The 23,318-nt window shown below is 44.0% G+C and overlaps 1 protein-coding gene across 23 annotated transcripts in view; it reads left to right on the top strand.

Annotated features, from left to right (window-relative positions):
* JARID2 (jumonji and AT-rich interaction domain containing 2) overlaps nt 1-23,318 on the top strand; it is a 243,443-nt gene that overhangs the window by 57,134 nt on the left and 162,991 nt on the right. Inside the window, exon 1 of one of the 23 annotated variants that reach the window (XM_089918367.1) lies at nt 3,704-8,586. The exons of the other annotated variants lie outside the window; for them this stretch is intronic. The gene's annotated coding sequence lies outside the window, so the exon portion shown is untranslated. Of the gene's footprint in view, nt 1-3,703; nt 8,587-23,318 lie in introns of those variants that run through there. 23 annotated transcript variants of the gene reach the window in all.

Raw genomic sequence — 23,318 nt, forward strand, 5'->3', positions numbered from 1 at the left:
CTTTGTCACAGTTTACCCTTCCCCCTCCCCGTGTCCTCAAGTCCATTCTCTAGTAGGTCTGTGTCTCTAATCCCGTCCTGCCCCTAGGTTCTTCATGTCTTTTTTTTTTTTAAGGTTCCGTATACATGTGTTAGCATATGGTATTTATATTTCTCTTTCTGACTGACTTCACTCTGTTTGACAGATTCTAGGTCCATCCAGCTCACTACAAATAACTCAATTTCATTTCTTTTTATGGCTGAGTAATATTCCATTGTATATGTGTGCCACATCTTCTTTATCCATTCATCTGTTGATGGACACTTAGGTTGCTTTCATGTCCTGGCTGTTGTAAATAGAGCTGCAATGAACATTGTGGTGCATGACTCTTTGAATTACGGTTTTCTCAGGGTATATGCCCAGTAGTGGGATTGCTGGGTCATATGGTAGTTCTATTTTTAGTTTTTTCAGGAACCTCCATACTGTTCTCCATAGTGGCTGTATCAGTTTACATTCCCACCAACAGTGCAAGGGGGTTCCCTTTTCTCCACACCCTTTCCAGCATTTATTGTTTGTAGAGAAAATCAGTATTCTTTACAAATGACTAGTCACAGTGGAAAACGCTGTCTGCTGAAGTTATCATTTATAGATAGCATTAATAAGTCACCCTCCTCCCATGTTACTGCAACCAAAACTGAAATGGTGGTTTATATAGAAAACAGAAGGCGAGTGGAACAAAGATGGCCCTGAATTTTGGTGAAGGGATTCTCAAGATGGCATAAACCATGCTGTTTCTGTCCTGTGCTGTCTCTGCATTTTTTGCCAGGTTGTTCTGGAGAGCTGGGGATGCCCTGGCTTCTGGAGGTGCTGAAAGGAAATGGGCCTAAGTCTTCTGACTGATCTTCCTAGGAGATGGGATTTAACCTCAAATACTCAGTACCCTTTGACCAGATTTAGACCAAGATTATTGTCTTAAAATAGCTCTTGGATGTGACCCCTGCCAGGATGACTTGTAAATCATTTTGTGCCAGGAACTGAGCTGACTTTGGTTTGTGGGCTGCTGATTCCAGGTCTGGGAACGTGTTCTGATTTTCTGTGTCTCTGAGGGGCCGCCTGCCCAAAGACCCCTTTTGCGAACCCTCGTGGAGTAACCCATCGTGAGCGCCGGTCCTGGGCTCCTTTGGGATGCCGAGGTTTGCCATGGCACTTTTGGAACTGCAGTGCGATAACTCCTGTAGTGTTTCTGTAACAGAAGCTGTTGGGCTCTGAGACTTTTCCCTGTGGAGGGTAGACTGGGGCAGGGGATTCATACCACCCTCACCCCAAATCCCGTCACCTCCCCCAGGGAAGAAGTGCTGGTTGCCTGCTTCTTGCCCACCTAGTGTGAGTCCTGGCTGTGGGGAGCCTCCCTCGATTTGAAACCTCACTGGATTTGAAAAAGCATGAAAACTTATGAGCAAGCCTTTTCTCTGCACAGGTCAATATTGGGATTTGCTTTTCTGCCCAACACAGAAGCAAATCCCTTAAGGCAAACCACAAATGGTACTCTGATTCAGCTTGCAAAAAAGTAACTTTTTTCAAAAAAAGTAACTTTTTTCTTTTTTTTTTATAAGATAAAATCTGCTTTTTCTTTAAATATCCCAAGGTCTGAAAGGGAGTTTGTACTGTAAATGTTTCTTTAATAAGTCACTTTTAACAGCATGAAACTTGGGGAAATTTCCCCACATTTGGACCAGGTCCCTGAATTGTGTCACCAGAGGTGTGGCTTTTGGCATTGACATGTATTTAATTTGGGTGGCTACTTTCCAGTTTAACCCAGTGAGTTGTCACAACTGCCCCTCCCCTCTTCTTTTTAAAAACAATTGTAAATCAGTTCAGATTAAAAAAAAAAACACCGTTGTAAAAGTCCATATAAATGGAAGCAATCTTGTATCTAGGTCCCTTACTGGAATGCTTTTGAGGTTCGTACATGTTGTGTGTACCAGTAGTTTGTTCTTCCCTTTTATGGCTAAATAGTCTGTTTTTGCTTTTTCTATGCCTTTCTTTTTCTGTCTAGTTCTTTCTGTTTTTCTTGTCTTATCTTCTCAGATGGTCTGGTCCTTCCATTATTTCACAGAGAGTCCATTTCTTAACTGGGCATTAAAACAAGCTTTAGTTTTCACACAGACTGGAAAAGCCAAGTACCTGGAGTGATGATCCAGCCAGATTCCATGCTCACCCTTCCAGATGAGGGGAAAAAACAAGCAAATGTATCAACAGACCCAGCCTTTGTTCCTTAGCATCAGAGCTGGGAGTAAGCCCTGGAGTTCTGACTCTCCCTTCAGCATCTTTCCCTTAAATCAGGCTGCAGCGTCCAATTCTACAAAATATGTTTTTTTTGCTTGTGTTAACCTGTTTTGAAACTTAGTTTTTGGGGAAGAGAATTCAGTGCTGAATGTCACAGAGCTTAGTGCTGGGCAACTGTCTCCTCCGTCTGTACCTCTTTACGTCCCTTCTTTCGATCAGAGGGGAGAAGTGAGCCAAAGGGACTCCAAACAGAGAGGAACCACGGAGCCTTAGGTGCAGCAGACTGTCTCCTGATCTCTGCTGCAGTAGTTTTCATCAATGAGAAAGTGCCATTCTGGTGGATCTGTGTGCCTGGTTGGTGTACACTGTAACTTCTCATTTTCTTTCTTATACGAAGAAGGTGCTATGTTGAGAGCAGGTGTCCTGTGTGGGGCGTGGGCGGGGTTGTGGCCTGGGCGGTGGCTGGGTTGGGAATCCGGAAGGGTGCTAGCTCCACCTACCCCCGGAGCCTCTGCATAAATACTGGGAACTGGGGCGCAGGTCTCACAGAGCTGGCATTTGTACCTCTTCATTGTGGCCTCACATTTTCAGGAGAGTCAGCTTTTCTGAGAAATCTGCTGTCAAAACTGAAATGACAGAACGCTGCTCAAGTCAGAGCGTGCGGTTATCGGTGCTTCAGCAGGATGTTGTACGTCCAGGTGCAGCGTTGAGAACCACGTCTGTCTAGTTCGTGAGGTGATGCACGAACTCGCAGAAGTGGTGTGTCTTTTCTCTGTGGCACTAGTTTTTTGACTTGCAAATCTGGGGAAGAAAGTTAAGTAGCTTGAAAGTAAGTGGACTTGGTGGGAACGTTCCCTGGTGATATATAGGAACTTCACTGCATTTTAAGAACTTATTATTAGAAGGTTAATTTCATCCCACTTGGGCTTTTTCAAAGCAGTACCCGCAGTGCATTTGTCATCTAAGCCTTTCCCCAAATGGCAGGTGTGAGGCTTGCTAATTACCTTAGTCATTAGCTCCCCAAACAGCCTCAGACCTGCTGCTCCCGAAGCCCTCATGGAGGAACCCCTCTTTGTTTCTCTTCATTATCTTGTTTGGGGAAAAAATGCTGTGTTTGGGTTCATGGTATAGCCAACATAAGTGACTCTAATTCTGGGTAACAGCTATTCAGACGGTAGGGTTCACAGGCGAGGACCCCTGTGAGGCTTTCTGAGGTCAGCACCGTGCTGAAGGTCACTGAGGCAGTGAGTGGCTCGGCCGGAATGCAGTTTGGGTTCTGCCTGTGGCTCCCTGGCTGGCCCACGCCATGCTCTCCCCACTCGTGTTGCTCTCCTGCTAGGTATTCTACCACATCGCCCTTTTATTTCTAGCACGTACCACTATCTCAGATACCTTACTTGTTATTTACTTGTTGTTTTAGAATATAGAAGCAGGAAGCTTTTTTTTTTTTTTTTTGTGGTACGCGGGCCTCTCCCGTTGCGGAGCACAGGCTCCGGACGCGCAGGCTCAGCGGCCATGGCTCACAGGCCCAGCCACTCCGCGGCATGTGGGATCTTCCCGGACCGGGGCACGAACCCGCGTCCCCTGCATCGGCAGGCGGACTCTCAACCACTGCGCCACCAGGGAAGCCCCAGGAAGCTTTTTGTTCTTGCTCAGATCTACCTCAAGCACCTAGAACAGGGCCGGCACTGTACTTCCTAAGTATTTGTTGAGGGAGTGAATGAGTACATAGTACTTTGAGATTTGCTGTAGTTCACTTTGTGACTTCTGGTGTAAGATTTCTCATAGGCAGGGCTTTAATCCAGTAAATGATATTGAGAAGTAAGTAAGAGCCATGCATTAGATGTAACTCATATGGTTTGTTTGGTACTTGTGTGTTGAGGCTGAGAGGCCCCTGGAAATACAGTTGAGGCCTCTTGGAGTGGGAGGAAAGAGGAAGCTTAAATTTGCAAAATGCCAACGGGAGCCCAGAGATGTCAGAAATAGATCTTGGAGGAAAAGTTTGGGGACTGTGAAATAAATTGGCAGAAATAATTTGTGAACTATTATTCCTGGTTTCTAGCACGTGTTGGTAAAGCAAAACATCTGCGTACCTGGCCTAGTTTGTTTGATCCTGGCTGCTACCATAAAAGCCTTTCACAAGAAACACAAGAGTGGCATGCTTGTCTAAAAATCATCACTGTATTTTTGTAGATTGATTCTGTTGGAAAGAAGAGCTTAGACATGTTTTTATTACAGTCATCACTTCTTTAAGACGCCAGCTAGTGGACAATCTGGAGGACTACAGAGGGTCAGAAACAGCGCGTTTGGTCCCTTAGAATTTTGTTTGATTGACTCTATTATGGGCGGCTTAGCAAAGCAGATGCCTTACTTTCCCCCCATCGACGTCAGCTGGCTTCCCAAGGTAATAAGAAACGACTGTGTGTAGCCACATCGCGAAGCATTATATTTTCAAACGTAACTTTGGTCTTTAGCCGGGGAGGCATAGCAGAGTCAGTAAACCCTAGAGTGCGGAGTGGAATCTGGAATTTTGACCTACACCATTTGTGTATTTTGGAGCAGCAGTGTGTCCAGAGTGCAGGTGGAATACCTTCATAATTAGGATGGGGTTTGGCCAAAATAGATGAAGTGTCTTCTGCTGCTTCAGGCCCCCCATTTGTTGTGCTGGTCCTGAGTTCCTTGAAGAAACAAGTGGAATTTGTGCCCAGTTCTTTTATGTCTAATTCAGTTTGAGTTTTGAGTATAATACTGTAACAGAAGTGGGAAAGGGCTTTAATGAAGCAAGTCCCTTGGGGTGTATGCCAGCTGGGCCCAGTGTGCTGTCCATACACCAGCACCTGCTGGTTCTGATTTGGAATCTGATTTCTTTATGGCTCCAAAATCTACGAAAGAAGAAAGTGATGCTTTAAAAATCTTTTTATCTTTAGATTGATTTCCTAGTGATGGAGGACTTAGTAAGCTGGAGCCAGAGATCTTTCATATGGGTCCTGCTTTTGTTCAGTTCCATTCCATAAATATTTTGTTAAGTGTTTTCTCAGCTAATACCACAAGTACAACTAAAACGGTGACCTCTACACACTTTGACTCTAAAAAGAGAGCTGCTTGCTTGAGAAGCTCTATGAAATACAGATTCTGTTGTTATTTAGCCAAGAGCCCCAGTTAGGAATCTTTTATAAGAAAGATTGTTTCTGTAATAATTTTCAGGTTTGTTGCTGAGGACGGTAGATTTCCTTACGCTTTGCAGTGCTTAAAAGCGAAGACATTTTGGGCTGTTCTTGGCAGTAATAGTAGTGGTATGACAGAAAAAGTGGAGAGCCACCTTTATTTCCCCTTTTCAAGTACTGGAAGATGCTGACTAGCATTCCCAGAGAAGCAGCACATGTTTTAGTGTTTGCTGTGCCTGTGGGCCAGGCGACAGAGAGCGGGAGAGGTGCTGAATGGGCTGTGCCTGGAGCCTTTCTCTAGACCAGCACCTCAGGTGAATTTGGGGTGAACCCCTAGGCCACAATAGGGTCATTGCTATTGCATGAAGCACTTGAAATCAGTGAGACTCGTTGTTGGAGACTGTGGAAAATGAAGAATTTCCCTCGTTGCAAAGATTATCTGTCTGTCTTTCTCTGTTTATCTATCTTTTGGAAGGTCATCATTAGTGTCTTTATTTTTTTTAATCTCCCTCCCTCCCTCCCTCCCTCCCTCCCTCCCTCCCTCCCTCTGTGTTGGGTCTTCATTGCTGTGTGCAGGCTTTCTTTAGTTGAGGTGAGTGGGGGCTATTCTTCGTTGTGGTGCGCGGACTTCTCATTGCCGTGGCCAGCAGAGCACAGGCTCTAGGCGCTCGGGCTTCAGTAGTTGTGGCTCGTGGGCTTAGTTGTTCTGCAGCATGTGGGATCTTCCTGGACCAGGGCTCGAACCCGTGTCTCCTGCATTGGCAGGCAGATTCTTAACCACTGCCCCACCAGGGAAGCCCCATCAGTCTCTTTAAAGAGCCCAGCTCTTGTTTAGTTTTTTTGTTTTGTTTTTTTAGTAGATTTTATCTATCTATCTAGATATCTACCTATTTATTTATTTTTGGCTGTGTTGGGTCTTCATTGCTGCATGCGGGCTTTCTCTAGTTGTGGCTAGTGGGGGCTACTCTTTGTTGTGGTGTGCGGGCTTCTCGTTGCGATGATGGCTTCTCTTGTTGTGGAGGTCGGGCTCTAGGTGCATGAGCTTCAGTAGTTGTGGCTCGCAGGCTCTAGAGCGCAGGCTCAGTAGTTGTGGCTCGCGGGCTGTAGAGTGCAGGCTCAGTAGTTGTGGCTCGCAGGCTCTAGAGCCCAGGCTCAGTAGTTGTGGCACATGGACTTAGTTGCTCTGTGGCATGTGGAATCTTCCTGGACCAGGGCTCAAACCCGTGTCCCCTGCATTGGCAGGTGGATTCGTAACCACTGCGCCACCAGGGAAGCCCCTCTTGTTCAGTTTTTAAGAAACCTTTGAAACAGTGTGGTTTGGTTAAAAGGATTGCTTGAAGCCAGATGCCTGTGTTTAAATCTCAGCTCTGCCTCTAGTGGAATGACCTTGGGCAAGTCATTTAGCCTGCCTGCACCTCAGTTTCCTCACTTGTAAAAAGAGGATAATAGTAGGACCTTTGCCTTAGCGTAACTGTGGGATTTAGATGAGTGTATGTGGTTTAGAATGCACCCCTGTAGACACTCTTAAGTATTAGCAGTTGTGATTTTATACATCCTTTCCCCACCAGTTACTTATAATTAGAAATGGTACGTTGCTCAGCATTTAACTTGATTCTATTAATTAGCAATAGAATTTTTAAAGTCAGAAATAATTTCTTCCTGTCCCCCTATGAAAGCCCCTTCAGAAAGGGGGAAGAAACAACTCTTAGAAACCAGTTCAGAAATAAATCTTATCTGGGAAATGTAGAGACAGTAGCACGTGTCAGTTTTTTTCCCTTTTCCTTGAAAATGCAAGTCTTCCGATGATAGTTGGGCTTCTTAGGTGGTTATGGTTTGCTGTGGCTTTGGGAGTCATTTGAAGGTGATGAATGGATTTTTGTAGTAAAGATATACTTTAATTTGAAATCTGAGATACTCAGCAAACATTGCCCTGAAAGTAATTTTCCCCAAAACCCCCCAGGAAATTTTTACCTTTACTTTAGTAAACTTGGAGGTTTGCCTTTTGAACTTAAGTTTTGCCCTGCTTACAAGATCAGTAAAGATGAGTTTTCCCAAAGGTAACCAGGGGACTCAGAATCCAACCAGATCGTGTCCTCTGAATCCCTGAGGTGTTGGGTTGGAATGTAGTTTTTGGGATTTTGTTTGAATTAACTTCTGCTGTTGAAATGGCCGTGACTGCCTGGGTATTTGTTCTAGGCCCTCCTACCTATGCCCCCTTCATTCACCCCTCTTCACTCCCAGGGTAGGTGTGCCCCTGGCGGGGATTAATTACCTTCAGGGCACCACATAAAGCTGGGGTGTGCAGAGCTGGCCGAGGGCAGGGCTAGGGGGGTGTCGATCCCCGTCGGGTCTCTTTTCAGTTCCCGTCCTGCTCCCCCAAACTTGTGTGCTTAGGCCTTTCTTTCCCAGCTCTGTTCTCTCCACTGTGTCTCAGCAGCAGACGAGACGAGAAGCTGCAGAGGGAGGCAGAGGCAGCCGGGGTCTCCCAGGCTGCGTGGAGGCTCGCTGATGGTCCCGGGCGTTGAGCTTGCCGGCCACCCCCACCCCCCCACCCCCACCCCGGCTGTGAGAATGGGAGTGATTACTTAGACAGCTTGCTCTGCCTTTGTGTTTAAACTACAAAGGAAAAGCTGAAGTCCAGGACTGGGCCGGGGGGCGAACGGCTGTAGCCAGCCAGCATTTTGAGAGGGAAAAGGAGAAAGGAACAAGGAAGGTATAGGGAGCTGTGCCCCGGCTGCCCTGGTGGGGTGTGCTCTCCAGCCATGCCTCCTTCTGGAAGAGGCACGTTGATGTCTGTTGTAGGGTACCTGGGACCTTTTTCTTACCCAGCAAGAACTGTTTGTTTTCCGGCGACGGGAGTAGAAAGAAGCAGCTTGCTTTCAGCGCTTCTAGCTGCTGCATAGTTGCTGGGACGTGGAGGCTGGGAATCACATGCTCTCAGAGCCTGTCCTGATGTTCCCCAGAGCCACCCCCACCCCCTCTTTAATATGAGGCATCTCAGAGGAGCTTCCTTTGGGGCCGGCCTGATTCCCGGGTATGACCGTGCCAGGGCTGGCCAGCCTCATTAGAGAAGATTTTTGGGAGCAGAGACAGTGAGGGATGGGAAAGGTAACAAAAACCTCTTGGGATTCCCGGATTGCTCAGGATGTTATAAACAGTGAGTGCTGCCTTTGATCTTGGAGGGTGGTGTGGGGCAGGCAAGAGGCGGGGGCTGGTTACTGGGAAGAGAGCTGGAGCCAGACAACCATAATGGCCTGTCCAGCGGCTGCTGTGAATCCCAGTGGCAAAAGGCTCTCTGCTTGCCACTAATTTCTGTTTTCTTTGCTGTGGTTGGCTTTATTAGAAGGGCATAAGGAAGCAGCCTAGACATTCAGTTCTAATCAGTTTTCTGAGCTAAGAGCAGGGAGAACGAAATCAGGCCTTTGGTGATGTCAGAGAGAGGATGACTGGCTTTATGGATTATTTACTTTCTTGGGTGTGTGGAGAGATATATATGGAGTGTTAGAAATCATCAAAGAGATTCATGAGACTAAAACTCAGCCTTTTCCTTCTTTTTGGAAACCTGGGACCAGTGAGGGGCTGCTGCCTTAAACATTATTTTCAAAGGATGCTTCTGACAGTCATTGTCTTGTGTGTAACCTTTTCCTTTACTTGGTTTCAAACTGGCTTTTATGTGTGTGAGTGCGATGGATTTACCTGTCTTTGGTTTATGCAACAAAATTTGGAAATGGGGTCTGTACTGGAGAGTAGCAGGGAAAATATAACCTGCAGATGGCCCTGCAACTTTCTATGAGGAAAAACCTAATCAACAGCTGCAAATTATGTTAATTTAATGCAATAATCAAGCTTCTTGCATCAGCCTCATTTTGATTTCAGAGAAGTTCAGCCCTGTGACTCTTGCCTTCTGTGAACTGGAGCTGAGTGCTGAGATATTTCAGTCACACCCTAGTTAGGGACTGTATCTATGGATCTGCAAGTTGGTAATTTCAAGCAGACACAGCTATATTGTTAGAGCTTCGTTAATTTGAGATCCCCAGATTCTTCCATTCTCACAGTATGTTTTCCAGTATGTTTCAAATAATTAAAACTTTGTAGTTGCCCCCTTTTTAGCATGGTTTGCTTATGATCCTGTGCCTGGATGTATAAGGAGAAAGATGACAGGAAGAAGCTGTGCTTGGGGAGGCTTGTGAAGAGAATGGAAAATGCATTGCTGTGTTGATTCCCCCCCGCAATCCCAGTGACTTAATATTTAATCAAGACACAGGTCAAGTCTTGGTTATGTAGCAGGAGTCCAAGTTAGGCCAACCCTGTTTTGTTTCCACCAGGACTGACTTACAAGGAAAAAGGAAAACCTTGCATTTAATTAGGCAGCTCATAGGACCTCTGGGTGAAAATAGGAAAAATACAGTTTAAGAGCCTCAGTGATTGTATGCTAAATACTAATTCAGAGTGGATTGGTATCTGGGAAGTGAGGGGTGTTACCGTGTAAGTGGGTTGAGGTCTGTAGAAGGTGAAATATTGACTGTTCAGTATCAACAGGCTACATAAATGTGATCTGGAGGTTGTTTTGAACCCTACAGTACTTTAAACTCATCTGGTATTCATTACAATGCATCTCCTCAACAAGATGAAACTGTATAGCTAATGACATAAACTGTTTCCTCCTTATCTAATCAGGAATCTTTCTTGAGCAGCTAGATTAGATGTTGTTCAGAATGGATAATATAGGAAATAATTACTCACTGTATTTCATTTGTGGAATTAACTGTATGGCCTCTTAACATATACTGCTTATGGAGATAAAACCAGCGAAGAGCAGTCTCTGGTATCTTTTGCCAACGGCAAACAAGAATACGATACTGTTTTTTTTTGTTTTGTTTTTTAAATCTGCATGTGAACTATGATATGCAGTTTGGAATTACTTTATGGTTTTGGTGCCTTTGCCCATCTTGTTGGTGGAGTTTTATGAAGTTGTAGTATGTGAACGTGGGGGAGGGGAGGCAGTATATCATAATGAATAACATTCACTCAAGAGAGTACATGTTGTACAAGGCAGTATGATGGGCACTCCTTTGCCTGTTGTGAGCACGTTGAAATTGCCGGAAACTTACAAGATAATTTTGAGAAGAAAATAACTAGATTTCATTTGCCTTTGATTTCTGAATGTTACCAATTACAGAGGACCTGAGCCTGGGCTGATTCAAACTATTGGGTTGGCCAAAAAGTTCGTTTGGTTAGTGAATACACTGTTCAATAAAGTTCTTGCTGAAAATGAAAAATGTGTCTTTTATTTGTACTTAAAAAGTGAATGAACTTTTTGGCCAACCGAATACATTGAGTTTTGCTGTCATTGATATAATCATCCCCATTCTTTTATTAAAAAACAAGTTTATTTATTTATTTTTGGCTGCGTTGGGTCTTTGTCGCTGTGTGCGGGCTTTCTCTGGTTGTGGCGAGCAGGGGCTCCTCTTCGTTGCGGAGCGGTGGCTTCTCTTGTTGTGGAGCACGGGCTCTAGGCGCACCGGCTCAGGAGTTGTGGCCCGCGGGCTCTAGAGTGCAGGCTCAGTAGTTGTGGCACATGGGCTTAGCTGCTCCGCGGCATGTGGGATCTTCCCGGACCAGGGCTCGAACCCGTGTCCCCTGCATTGACAGGCAGATTCTCAACCACTGTGCCACCAGGGAAGTCCCACGCCCACATTCTTGTTGTAGGGATAAAGGGCAGTGCCATCTTTCACCTCAAGAAAAAGGAAATCATAAAAATGATTCTTAATAGTTATTTGTGAGTTGTCTACTCTGTGTGTTAACTGTGACCACATGAGTGTTGAGAATATTAGTTTCAGAACACATTTTGTTACTGTGAAAATGCACGCTTACCCAAGGATTAAGTCACTTCAAATGATGTTTGACAAGGAGATATTTAACAAGTTCTAAAATCCTTTTGGTTGGGTCACAAGACACTTGGCTGTAGCTTTTTATTACTTATGCTTTCTCTCTACATTCAAGTATTGGAGGCAATGAAACCAGGCTGTCTGTTCTGAACCAAAGACTGGGCACCAGGAGACTTAACTGTTTCATAACTTGTCCGCAGAAGACACATTTCTTTGGCATCTCATGAATAGTTCTTGTCTTTACAAAGTAATGGCTGCGTTCTTTTTTGGATCAATGGCTAAGCAAAGTAACAACAGCCAAAATATTTTCTTGGAAGATAGGAGAAGTTAGTAATAATGGAGTATGAGTTAGAACTCTAATTTTATAATTGGAAGGGTTCTTAACTATTACAATTGGTGTCCAGGGGTTGATGGGAAGGTGGGAAATCTTCATTGGGCCAGACTGGTAGAATGAAAAATACGAAAGTGTAATTTCAGACATACCAAGAAGCAGATAGAATAATATGATTGCTTGTGGGACCTGAGCTTTCAAGAGACAGTAAGAACAAGGGGAAGGTGTGTGTGGGACCTGTGGTTGTGATCTTACACCCGGTTGAAGAACAGGATGCTCAGAGAGTAAGAGCTATATTCATTATTCTGTGGACTAATTTAGTATTGCTTTGCAATGGCCTACCAAATATATTAGCCTTCAGCGTATTTCCCAGTGCCTAAGAGGCTCCAGGTAGATGCCGAGGTATGTGCTTTGAGTAACATCCTTCACTTGAGTCCTTTCCTTTTTTGCAGGATTGGAGATATTAAAAATCAGCACCTACCTTGTAAGTATTGAGTGAGTTTGAATCACACGACAGATGCTTAGAATAGTACCTGGCATATGTTGAAAGTGTTCAAGGACTATTTCTAAACTGAAATCCTGGGCAGTATCTTCAGCCAGCAGTCAGGGAGTACCTGCGTCAAGCCACAGGCCGAACCAGACTTTCTGTCATTTAGCTAAAAAGATAGCTTTGTACGAGGTACCTGTAACATTGGGGGTTGGTGGCACCACTGCGCCCCTGGGGGAGACTTCAGGATAGAGAAGGATATATGATTTCCTGGATATGTCCAGATTATGTCTTAAAATAAAACTCCCCCCCGCAAATTCCAGAATATCAGACATAACCATGATATAAACATAATGGCATACTCTTAAACCAAAGAGAAAAATTCCAAGCTGTTCTGAATTATCTGGTTCATTTGAGATTGGACTATGCGATTTGGTCGTGGCCGGCTCATTCTAGAACTTCAGTGCGGTTAACTCAGTTACATGCTAAGGTATCAAGCACCAGGACTGTAGTTTGCGTTTCCCCACAGCATGGTGGTGGTAGATTTCCAACAGATTCATTCTGGCTTTTTGTCTTTTCTGCTCCCCTGGGCTGTGGTAAGGAACCTCTTAGATCTGAGTGGGTGGTGGGCTTTTGCCTGCTAGGCAGGCCGGCACAGCCTGGTTTTCCAAATGCATTTCTCGCCTTGCTTTCTGCATCCATTAAGTGTATCTGAATTGTGTAGGAGTAGCTATTTCGCGTTCTTCGCTTTTCCTTTCTTACACTCTGACGAATGAGCTGGGGTGGTGTGTGTGCGTGCTTGCATGCATGTGTGCGCGTGAGTGACTCACCGTAGCCTGGCTTGGGCGTGCTGCTGCACCAGAGAAATCCTGCCCCCACCCGCCCACCGGCCCGACTCAGCAGCTTTCACAGATCTCCGGGCGACTCTCTGCTACCCCTGAAGAGTCAAACCGGGGAAAGGTTTTCCGACACCCTTTGCCTTTTCTTCCGTTTGTGGCCTTTCCTTGGGATCATGCTTTGTCTGGCATTGTAGAGCTCAAAGTTACTTCAAATGTAAAGGGAGCCACTCTAGCCACCTGTGAGCAATTGAAGCGTGCCTGGTCTGTATTGATATGCGCCATTGGTGTGAAATACACGCTGGATTTCTAAGACTTAGTAATATGAAAATAAAGCTAAGTCACTTGATTTTTTTTTTTTTAACTGAATGAGTCTTTACATTTTCAAAAGTTTCACACACGATTTCATATAGTCCCATAATAACCCCTTCCCCCCGACCCCCCTATGGCACCCCCTTCCCTCTCCCCGCAGGCAACCACTAGTTAGTTTCTTCTCTAGATCTTAAATCACTTGATTTTTATATTGACTCCATGTTTAAATGATAATATTTTGGACATATTTAAGTAAATTTTTTGTTTCTTTTTTTTGCGGTACGCGGGCCTCTCACTGTTGTGGCCTCTCCCGTTGCGGAGCCCAGGCTCCGGACGCGCAGGCTCAGTGGCCATGGCTCACGGGCCCAGCCCCTCCGCGGCATGTGGGATCTTTCTGGACCGGGGCACGAACCCGTGTCCCCTGCATCGGCAGGTGGACTCTCAACCACTGCGCCACCAGGGAAGCCCCTAAGCAAAATATTTTTGAAACCTCACCCGTTTAGCAGTTTTAATGTGACTATTTGATAACTTAAAATTATCGTGTGGCTCGTGTTGTATTTCTCTTGGACAGCACTGGTCTATTGTGTGCAAGAATCTTGGGGCACACCTGTGTCATTATGCTCTGAGTAAAGGGACATATTGAGGTATAATTAGCATGCAGTAAAATTTACCCATTTTAAGTATTCACTTCTGCGAAGTTTGTAAATGCCTTGAGTCATGTAACTATCACAGTCAAGTGCCCTTGTCAGGTGCCCCTTTCTAACCAGTGAGTTCTTTTCTGGATTTTCTGTGACTTTTCTGGAATGTCTCAAGTGGAATCACATAGCATTTAGCCTTTGAGTATGGTATAGTTTCTTCATGTATTGGAGATTCATCCATGTTGTTTGTATTAGAAATTGATTTCTGTTTATTGCTGAGTGTTCTCTTGTTGGCTATACCAGTTTGTGTCTTCATCATGGACATTCACGGACGTTTGGCTGTTTGCCTTTTTTGGCAATTTTGAATGGAGCTGATACACACACACGTGTGTTTTTGTGAGGTTATAGTATTTATTGCTAGGTATTCATTACTAGTGTATGTTTTTAACTTTTTAAGAAAATGCCAGTCTTTTCCAGAGTGACTCTACTCTTTTTGCATTCCACAAGCAGTGTATGAGGGTTCAGTTTTGCCCTGGAGGGTTCATTTGTATTTGGTGTTGTCAGCTTTTCAATTCTAGCCATTTTAATAGGCATGTAGCAGAATCTCACTGTGGGCTTTAATTTGCATTTCCCTGGTGACTGATAGATGTTGAGCATCTTTTCATGTGTGTATTTGCCCATTTAAAATTGGGTTTTCTTATTATCAAATATTGAGAGTTTTTTAAAAAATATGCTGTGGATACGAATCTGTTATTAGATATGTGTTTTGTACATATGTTCTTTTTCTGTATTAGTTTGCTTAGGGCTGCTGTAACAAGGTACCACAGACTGGGTAGCTTAAATACTAAAAATTTTCTCACATTTATGGAGGTCAGAAATTGAAGACCTGGTTTGTCTTCTGAGGTCTTCCTCCTCGGTTTCTGGTCGCCTTCTCCCCATATGTTCACATCCTCTTTCCTCCGTACACGTCCAGACTTCATCTTCTTATAAGGACACCAGTCATAGTGGCGAAGGCCGCACCCTCATGACCTCATTTTAACTCAGTCACCTCTTTAAACACTGTCTCCAAATGTCAGTCATATTCTGAGGTACTTTGGGTCGGGCTGGCGGGGAGGGGTCACAACTCAGGCCATGACATTTCTTAACATTCATTTTCACCTGTGGAACAGAACTGTTATTATTTGAATGAAGCTCAAATTATCAGTTCCTCCTTTTTGTATCCTGAGAAATCTCATGGCAAGGATTATCTCCTGTGTTTCCTCTAGGACTTCAATAATATTTTTTTATCAATACATTTGGGCTCTGACCACTTTTGGAGTTAAGTTTTTTTTGGTGCAAAGTATGGGTCAAAGGTGATTTTCTTTTTAAAATGAGTCTCCTTTTGTTTTTGTTTTAAAACTCTGTGCTGTTTGGCAGAGTAACCCATGCCCTTTGACAAAGCATTTCAACAGCACAGAAGGGAATAAAGTTATAAATTCTCCACCTTGTCCAGTCTCTCTCTCTAGAGGAAATCCTTTCCAAGTTTTTCTCTGTATTTGTATGTGTGTATAATTTCATCTTCCTCCTAGCACAATTTTGAAACTTGCTTTTTTCACTTAATCCCAAAAGGCCCCTGAGTGTGTTGGGTTCCATTCCCAAAGGTTGAGACGGCTGCTGCTGGCTGGTGCTGGTTGGATATCTGTGTTTTACACTGAAATCCTAAGTGGGAAGTCTGTAAGGAGAGGAGCTTGTGTGTCGCGGAGATCGCTTGTACCGGGCATGGCTCAGCTTTCATCTTCTTTTTCCAACAGCTGACTTAATCTTTCTTTTTTTTTTCCTCACTATTGACTGTCAGGCTTCCCGTTTTCAGTCCTTAAACAGATATCTCACAGGTCTATTTGTGTAAATCTGTCTGTAGTTTTTGAGTGCATAGCTCCATAGGCTAGATGCTTCCAGGGGGAGTCGTGGGGTTTCCTCCACAGCTGGTCTTCTCTGGGTTCTGTCCCTCTGGTCCCTTCACCCTGTTTCGTCCCCTGAGAAGTCGGCTTTGTTCCTGTTTTCTCCACAGGCCCCCCTACCTTCTCTTGCTTCCTCTTGAAAGGCTGTTTTTCTTGCTCTCCTTTTTTTATGAAGACTTTAGAACCTATACCTTGTACCTGAGCACAGTGTTCTTGTAAACTTTGACTTTTATCTGTGCTAAGAAAGTTTGAACGAGACCCAGTGTCTGTGCGTACACGCATACAGTTGAAACACGTTTCATGAAACTTAGCCTTATGTTCATTACTATTGGTGATGTACTTAGATCTGTCCGGTTTTTCCTGATTTAATTTGAAAGAACGCTTGTCAGGAGACCCGGTGTGTTGATTTCGTATTAGGGATCAACAGTCTAGAGCACAGTGTATCTTGGCTATTCACCGCTTGCCTTGATTTATGTATGTGTTTAAGCCACTTTCCCCCAGTCCCTGCTACACGGAGGCCCTTCCTCGTAACAGTGCTGTGTGTGGGAGGGGTTTAGGGGGACACAGTGTTCTTTTCTGTCAACTCTGTGCCTCATTTCACTTCACAGTAAAGAGGAGTAGAGGGTCTCTGCTGGGCTTGGTCGTAAGGGGAAGTTCTACTTTTTCCCACAGACTTTCCCCTCCATCTCAGGGGTTCTCAGTGTCACACAGGGATCCCTGGGATTCTCAGTTCCTTTTTGGGGAATTCGCAAGGTAAAAAGTATTATTAGAGTAATACCCTGGCATTGCTTTCCTGCTTCACTCTCGTTTCTCTCAAATGTGCAGCGGGGCTTTCTAGACACTACACGGTGTGAGAGAACGAACGCATCGGATTGAATTCTGTTATGAGCATCCAGGTGACTTCTGTTACACCAGACATTAATGAGATTTGCCAAAGTGGAAGACAGTGCCACATTTTTCAGTAAATTTTTTTATTTTGGAAAATATAACTTTCATCAGGATGTTATTTATGTTAATGTGTAGTGGTTTTATTTTCTAAGTGAATTAACGTATATTAAAATTTGTTCTCAGTCTTAATTTGAGTGTCTGTCTATCAGTATCTAAATATCTACATCCCATGTAGTCAACAGCTCTCTAGGTCCTCAGTAACTTTTCAGAGTTCCAAGAGATCCTGAGACACAACAGGGTGAGACTTTTGCTGCTCTACTTAAAGGCTGTGTGGTTTAAAACCTTCTTTTTCTAGAGGAGCAAACTCCTTCCCCTCCCCCCCTTTAAACAAATTTATATTTATTTATTTTTGGCTGCGTTGGGTCTTTGTTGCTGCGTGCGGGCTTTCTCTAGTTGCGGCGAGTGGGGGCTACTCTTCGTTGCGGTGCGCGGGCTTCTCATTGTGGTGGCCTCTCGTTGCGGAGCACGGGCTGTAGGCATGCGGGGTTCAGAAGTTGCGGCACACAGGCTCAGCAGTTGTGGCTTGTGGGCTCTAGAGCGCAGGCTCGGTAGTTGTGGCGCATGGGGTTAGTTGCTCCGTGGCATGTGGGATCTTCCCGGACCAGGGATCGAACCCGTGATCCCTGCACTGGCAGGCGGATTCTTAACCACTGCACCACCAGGGAAGTCCCACCTTCCCCCTTTAAGAAACATTTTATTATAGGAAATTGCCAACCTATGCAGAAGTACTGAAAACCATCTAATACACTACCACATACCCATTTCCTGGCTCCAGCAGTATCCAATGTGTAGTCAATTCTGTTTCATTTATAATGTCTACTTCTACCCCTTGGATTGTAGTAAAAGCATATTTCAAACATATCATTTAATGTGTAAACATTCTATTATTAAACTTAAAAGGTGAGGATTCTGTTTACAGAAGACATGCCCAGGATACTGATAACATAAATAATAGTTTTTAATATGAAATAACTAGTCGGTATTCAAATTTCCTCTACACTGTCTCCTTTTTTTTTTAAAAGGTTGGTTTAAAATAAGGTCTGTGCACTGAGATTGGTTGATTAAAAAATAAGTTTATTACTAATCTAATACGCCAGCCCTTGCCCCCGTAGTTTGTAACTTGTTGCGGGACAGGGTCCTTTGTCCTCAGGGTCACAGTTGTGTGTGGCCTCACTTGCCAGCAGCTTTTGGGAGAGATCTGAAACGCCGTGGATGGGGTTTTGCTTTGAGGAGAGACCTGGCCTTGGGTTTTTTCACATCTCATTTTCCCTTCTGACCAGTCTCCACTCCCTCCTCTGTGCCTTTTCACATTTCAGTCCCTCAGCTGCACTCTTTCGGGGGTGCAGATCTACGGTATGTGTAGCGTTCAATCGGCATCTGGAAACTAATGCAAGATCCTTATCTCCCGGGGTCTGTGAGTGCCGACACACATGGGTGTGTAGTGTGATTGAGAGAGCGGACTGTGAAATCCTGGTTGCCCACCTTGAGGGTGGGATCGGCCCCTGGAGTCTTAGGTGGGTGCAAGTGTGAGCAAGGCTGAGTTCAGCAAGTCCCTTCCATTCTGATGCAGGTTGACCTTCTGTGCTTGGGAGGCTGGGCTGGGGAGGAGAAAAGACGACTGGGAGGGAGAGAGGGCCCAGCACCCATGAGGCCACTGGGAGGATCTTGGAGAAGCAGCCCTGGCTGGATGGTAGAAATTTGGTTCTAGGGCAGGGTTTGTTTTTTTTTTTATATATACACTTGGAGATGAACAGGGCCTAAAAGAGGCCTTCTAACCTCTTTATTTTTACATTCTTACCCTTCCAAGATTCGGTGTCATTTCCTTTGTGAAGCCTTCTCCCTTCCGCCAATTAGATGTATCTTCCATACTGGTGTTAACTCGTTCTCATTTCTGTCACAACGCAAGTCACACAGGCTCTTAATTGTTTGTTTTCAGAGGTGCCTTTCCCTCTCGGTGCTGCCCTGGCCCCTGTTGATCCATCCTGTTAGCAGATTGCTGGTGAATATTTATTTACCACAGGCCTGGCTGTTCAGTAAATGTTGGCAGAATAAAAGACTCACCCTGAGTGAGAGAGTTCATGCCGGGAAAATTCCAGGAGGTGTGAGGTGTAAGGGTCAGCCCTCCTGCAACTCCCCATGGAGGGCCTTTCCATATGATGTGGGTCCTTGTAGGTCCTCACAAAAAGGTACACAAACCTTGCAGTGTTCTGAACTCATTATTTGGTGCTGATGAAAGGATTAAATGATTATATATGTACAGTGCTTAGAAAATGGCTAAAATCCATTGAAGGCTCACTCCCGTTTTTACAGAAGAGGGATTCGAAACATGAGACTGTTCATCCAAGTTGCCCAGTGTAATATTAATATTACCCCAAAGCCAGGACTGTGAGAACACAACGTACAGCCATAATGAGACTGTGTACCCTGTGACCTCGAAGCAGGAGATTCATATTGTCAAGACATCCCGTCCCCCATTTCAAACCGATAGCAGCGTGGGTTTTATGGGATGGGGTTGCTGCTGTTGTAGGATGGTTACTTGTCAGGTGTGTAGAGTGTGGAGACTCATCCATTAGATCTGTAGCTTGGAGGCCGTAGCCCAGTGACGATGGGCTGGGCACACACACACGGCCAGTTTACAAGAAGCCAGCAGGGAAAGCCAGAGAAGTGATTGCAGGCCTCCAAATGTGATGTCCTCAAAATGGGATTTTTGCCAGGTTCTCATCTTTCCCTTGGGACCAAAGAAGTATCTGTACACCCACTGTAAATCCATTGACTCAAGGAAGCAAACTAGGTCAGAAACAATTTAGGAACCCAGAGAAGCAATCCGTATATTGGTGCTTGAATTTAATGAGGCAGAAAGAAGTGTCCTTTGCATTATTTTGAGATCCCCCCTTAGCCCTGCAGTTCCCTTCTTTATCGTCCTCTTACCATCCCTTGGGACTCTGGCCTGGGGTTCTTCTGCTCTGTGGTTCCGAGTGATCCTGGGGGAGGGGATTGAAGGGGATGGGTGTGGGTGGAATTGGGGATGGATGGGCCTGGAGAAGTCAGTTGCTTCCAGGTCTGCAGGGTGTAGAGGTTGAGTTGACAACCTGCCTTGATCTAACAAAGGTTTGAGCACGAGGGAGGTGATGTGTTGAAGTGAACTCCTTAGGGTTCTGCCTCTTCACTCATGGCAGGCTCACAGTCCCCCAGGGGAAGGGTGTGTGTGTGTGTGTGTGTGTGTGTGTTGGCGGAACATACTGGACGGTATGATGGCCTCTTTTACTGTTCCATCCTCATTTGGGTTGTGCTCAGATTAACTAGCATCTCCCTTTCATGGTTGAGAGTTTCCATCTTTAATATATAGGCTAAACCACTTACGCTCTGTCTACCTTGCGAAGGTCAGGCAGCTCATTTAGATTTGTCTTCCTGTTTCTAGAGTTGTTATGCAGTGTTAGCAAAGTTACTGGGTCTTATTTTAAGATGTTTCCTTCTTTCTCTTACCCATGAAATACCTTTATTCTTCTTGGGGGAGGAAAATAAAGAACATGAGTCTAGTGCTAGGCTGCAAATGTTGTTTATTTTTTTGGGAAAAATTTTTTTTGTAGAATATTGGTGTAGGCTTGTGTCATTTTGTAGTCCTGATGATTCGAAACATTTACTTTGTATAGTTGTTGATGTACATCTCGGTGAAATAGATGTTTAGTAGCATCTTGTCTTCTACTTAACTTTTCCCCAGTGTTTTTTTGGGTTTTGCTGTAATTAAACTTGGCATTCATTTAAGGAGTACGTTGTGATTTCTTTAGCCATGACCTAGAGAAAATGACATGTATCTACGATGGGAGTGAATTCTGGTAAGAACCTTTGTCCCTCAGGCCGCCTTTTTTTTTTTTTTTAAATTTCATGAGTCAGACTGTAACTTTAAAAGAAACTGTAGGAGCTGTTCCCCAGGTTATTCACAAAATGAGTCTTTGTCTGCTTTTTCATTCACCATCTGGTTACAAAGCTAAATTGGAATCGTGCTTGTTTTAATTATTTTCTACTTGTGTGGCCAGGAGGTTATTTGGTCTGGCGAGGTTACACTATAAGCTCACGCTCTCATTAATACCACCGCATCCACATCCTGCGCCAGCACCAGAATGGTTAAGTTGATCCACTTGTGTGGCCAGCGCTTGATACAACACAGTGGTCACGACTTAAAATTACCAGAGGAAATGTGGTGTCAGTATGTGGGTTTTCTTTTTTTCTTTCTCTCTCTCTCTCTTTTTTGTTTTAATCTCCAATAATGTTAATTAAGTACATTTTTCTTCCAACAGAAATATGATTATAAATGGCTTAGGTTGGCAGTCTTAGATTAGTGCATGGTGTTATTAAAGGGATATGGTGTACATTTCAAAAATTGGTATAATAAGAAAATATTCAAAACACATTTTGAACACTCCACAGCATGAATAATGGAAATAGTGTAGTCAGAAGCGTCTCCAGTCACTGTTTTTGATGAATCAGCCAAAAGATGCAAGTATTGCAAAGAGGTAGTGTTTAATACTAGGAAAGTGACATCAAAAGATCTCTTAAAAGCTTTAAAAAATTCTGCCCTTTCCTGCTTGGGAGGGCTGAATACTTCAAAGCTTCAGTGTTTTTAGAAGGTGACTTAATTCAGAGTTCTGTGAAATACTGTTTGTTGTTGTAATTAAGTAATTGTTTCTTAAGATAGTCTGATAAGTGCTTACATATGCAACTTACATATTCATTATAATAGGTAATGAAACGTACATATTCATTGTCTTGAGAAGTCAGTAGTGGTTCTGTCCTCTCCACTCCCCATTTAAAAAGCAGGACAAATGTGTAGTCTAATATAGGGAAAGGAAAGCAGAAAAAGCTTCTGCAAAAGTATTTAAAGTTGTCCATTTGAGTAAGAGTTTATGAACCACCCTGCGATTTGGGAGCATACTTGCTAAGGTAACCCGCTACAAATGTATGTTCTGGCATAAGAGCCAGAGTTGGGTCATGACCAAAAAATTTGGAAAGGCTGGTAAAAAGAACTACTGCCAAATGAAAAACCAGTAGCTCTAACTTAGCCATTCATCAGTGTGTAGAAGGAGGAAGAAAGTGGGAGGATTAAAATGGCCTAGGAAAAAAAGGCCTGCCAAGAAGGATGACAATATTCATGCGAAATTACTTCGCTGATAATTTATTGATATTTTACAGGATGGGGTTAAGTGGTTATTTGAGAAAAACAAATTGACGATTTGCCTCATGAGTTTAATTTTTAAGATACACCTGAGTAGTAATTGGAACTCAAACTTGTCACACAGTTCTTTTATTAATGAATCAAAATACATTGTGTAATAGTGTTAATGTAAGAGACCTTAAAGTTAAATCCAAATCTTTATTTTCATTTAATTAAATGGGCGGTTTTTTGCAGTAGCACCGTGGAGAAACAGTTTTATTATCTGGAAGCAGCAACATTGAAACCCCCTCTTCTGAAGTACGCATAACCTCCCAGTACTTCTAAAGGAATATGGTGTTGTAGTGACCACACCTGAACTTCAGCTCCAGGAGAAGAGACCAAGATGTTACAAATTTGCTGGATGCCTTGGTCTCTTGCCTGCCTGGTAGGCCTTCTGAGTTGTGGTAAGACTGGAGACTTTCACTCTTTAGCCCCTGCAGAGTTGGGAAACAGAACAATTCTTTGTGTGGATTTGCTCTGAAAGACAAACAAATCCAAATTGGGGAAATAGACATATGTTCTTGTATTTTAACACACATACAAACGTACACACACGTTTCCTAAGCTTCTTCCCACTATCTTTTTTTTTTTTTTTTTTTTTTTTTTTGCGGTATGCGGGCCTCTCACTGCTGTGGCCTCTCCCCCGGATGCGCAGGCTCAGCGGCCATGGATCACCGGCCCAGCCGCTCTGCGGCATGTGGGATCTTCCCGGACCGGAGCACGAACCCGTGTCCCCTGCATTGGCAGGCGGAGCCTCAACCACTGCGCCACCAGGGAAGCCCTTCATTTTTTTAAAATAACAGCTTTATTGAGATATAATCCATGTACCATAAAATGTACCCTTTTAAAGCATAAAATTCTGTGGATTTTAGTATATTCAGAGTTATGCAACTCTCAACACTATCTAATTTCAGAACATTTTTGTCACCCCTGAAAGGTAGACCTCACACCCACTAGCAGTCACTGCCCATTCCCTCTCTCCCCCAGGCCCCACCAGTCATTCATGTCCTCTCTGGTGCGATGGATATGACTGTTCTGGACATTTCATAAAAATGGAATTGTACGATATGTGGCCTTTTGTGCCTGGCCTTTTTTCACCCATCATAATGTTTTTGAGGTTCATCCATGCTGTACCACGAATCAGTACTTCACCCCTCCTTTATTATTATTATTTTTATTGAAATGTAGTTGTTGAAACCTGTAAGTTATAGGTGTACAGTACTACAGGTGTACAAGTTGTACACCTGTACAAGTTACAAGTGTACAATTCATAATTTTTAAAAAGTTATACCCCATTTACAGT

Source organism: Delphinapterus leucas, chromosome 10, assembly GCF_059928025.1.
Source record: "Delphinapterus leucas isolate spDelLeu-1000000601 "Yukka" chromosome 10, BTC_Dleu_Yukka2, whole genome shotgun sequence".
Taxonomy (NCBI): Eukaryota; Metazoa; Chordata; class Mammalia; order Artiodactyla; family Monodontidae; genus Delphinapterus; species Delphinapterus leucas.